At 58.3% G+C, this 2,206-nt stretch overlaps 2 protein-coding genes across 2 annotated transcripts in view; one reads left to right on the top strand and one right to left on the bottom strand.

The window, feature by feature from the left end:
• LOC113217460 (U-scoloptoxin(05)-Sm1a) overlaps window positions 1-2,206 on the bottom strand; it is a 162,212-nt gene that overhangs the window by 143,268 nt on the left and 16,738 nt on the right. The window lies entirely within an intron of this gene.
• Window positions 1-2,206, top strand: part of LOC113217458 (uncharacterized) — a gene marked incomplete in the record, with an annotated part of 6,172 nt that overhangs the window by 1,003 nt on the left and 2,963 nt on the right.

Genomic DNA, 2,206 nt, shown 5'->3' with positions numbered 1-2,206 from the left:
AGCAGCGGGGGGACCCCTCGAGGGGCTGGGGAGGAGGGCGGGGGCGTCCACCTAACGGGAGCGGGCCCCGCCATTGTGTGCCGGGCGGGGCCCAGGACCACCGTGGCCTCCCCACGGTGCACGTCCTGCTAATCGGGCACCCCTCACTTCACCCCTCGTCCTCCGCCCCCTCGGCGTCGTCCTGGAGGTCGTGCCAGCGCCGGCGGCCACTCGCGCACCAGGGCCAGACGGAAGCGTTCGGATGGCGGGACTTTGTCGCCGGATCTGCATATTGATCAGCATCGCTGGCCTCGAGGCTGCAACCCCCTTAACGCCAACCGCACTCCAATCCGCTTTATTCCAATGTCGTTCCGCGTTTTGGAACTTGAAATTCAAATGACGACGGAACGGACCCCCGCGGCCCCAGGAGCGCGGACACACCTCCTCGCCAACACCTGATGAATAACATTAGGGAACATCCAGAAAGGGTCACGGTAAGAATAATTCCTTGTATTTCAAGACCTGGTCTGGGGTGCCATTGGCGGTCTCCATAAGATCCAAGACCGGTTCTTATAATACACAAGAAATCTTTCTTTGCCGTGGTACGCCGAGCATTCGGCGTTGCGAGATTCCCAAGTCAAGCCAGTGCAAGCTCTCATAGCGCCCTAGTGGGTAGGCAACACCATGCCTGGAGTGCACGTGTGTGCTGCGGAATAGCCTACCCCGAGTCTCGCAGGCGCCAAGCTCCCGAATGAATCTAAGGAAAACGTGCGTACTTTCTGTGGACGATACTCCTCGGCGCAATGTCGTTTGAATCGTCACCACTGCCACCATGATCGTCAGCACACCAATCATCTCTCAAGTTTAGGTTTAAAATCTGATTTTATGATCCCTTTTTGCTAATTTATAACCGTTATAGTTCAGAATAAGTCTTTCATGTGAATGGCCACTAGGAACGCGGAGATCCAAGTGCCGTCACATTCAAGCCCGGTGACGTGCATGCACGCAGCAGGGCAGGACAGGCCCAAGCATTGCCCTTCGATGTACCCGCGCGCACCTGCGCGTGCGGAGGGGATAAGACTCATTTTTATTTGAAATATCACAACAGAACGGACTAGTGTTTTCGATTGGGCGGGTATGAGATCGGCGCTTGCCCGACACAAGAGGAGATAGAACTGTGTGGCTGGCAACTGTCTCATCGCTCACGTACCACGATGAGGTCGGGTAAGGCTCGCCCGACACTTACATCGGCTGCCGAGCCTCACTAGGCGCCTCCGGTTCCCGAAACCTCACCCCTCGCCCTTGCTGGTCGACCCTGGCCACGGTTGTGAGCTTGACCGGGCGGCAGGACAGCCGGGGCCGGTGATTTGGAAGCTGTCTCTCTGTCGGGTAAACCCTTTGCCCGACTCGCCCGACTCACTTTTTCGGGCGGGTCGGGTCGGGTATGAACGCCATCAAGCGTCGGGCTAGCTGAAATGCGTTAACCCGCCCGATCGAAAACACTACCCTGCGCCTCGGCCCAGTCTCTTTCTCTTAACGCCACTTTACAGGCGTCCCCATTATCCCTCGCTATCCTGGACCAATCTCTGCCCCCACTCCCCCTTCCCCCTTTTCCAGGCACGAGGGAGGAGGGGGTTCTGCGCTTGAAACTTATCTGTTTTTCTGACGTGCGCATTTTCAGTGTGCAGCGAAGCGGTGGCCAGGGAGCAGTAGTCTGCAGGCGACTCCCCCCGCACCCTACCACAAGCCCTGCCTCTTTCCCCTTCTACAAAACCCGCCGCCAGGCAAAATACCCCTGCCAGCTGCCTCACTTGGAAACGCCCGAATCGGCTGTCGCGAATCGGGCTTGTGATAATATTTTCGACAGGGAATCCCCCTCGCCAGTTCCCTACCCCCGACATCGCCTTCTCCCCAATCCAAAACAGTAGTCACTGTGTGTGTGTGTGTCGTCAACACGCACCAGCAGCAGCCCCTTCTGGAGAGAGAGGGGGGAAGGGCGTAGGGCGTAAAGCACAAGAGAGAGGGGGAGAGAGAGGGGTGGAAAAAGAGAGACAAGGAGGGAGAGAGAGGGAGCTCGCAGAGGGGTGAGGGTGCTCCTGATCACAACGTCACGTTATAGCGAGTGTGTTGTCCCTGTCACTTACACAGAAGGGCCTGTATTGGCATGCACCACTACGCCCAGCGCGTGCTCGGCGGCCCAGGAGTCGGCTGGGTGGGGTGGGGTGGG

The sequence above is a fragment of the Frankliniella occidentalis genome, unplaced genomic scaffold, assembly GCF_000697945.3.
Source record: "Frankliniella occidentalis isolate FOCC.00 unplaced genomic scaffold, Focc_3.1 Scaffold71, whole genome shotgun sequence".
In the NCBI taxonomy this organism is placed as follows: Eukaryota; Metazoa; Arthropoda; class Insecta; order Thysanoptera; family Thripidae; genus Frankliniella; species Frankliniella occidentalis.
This window is presented reverse-complemented; position numbering and strand designations above follow the sequence as displayed.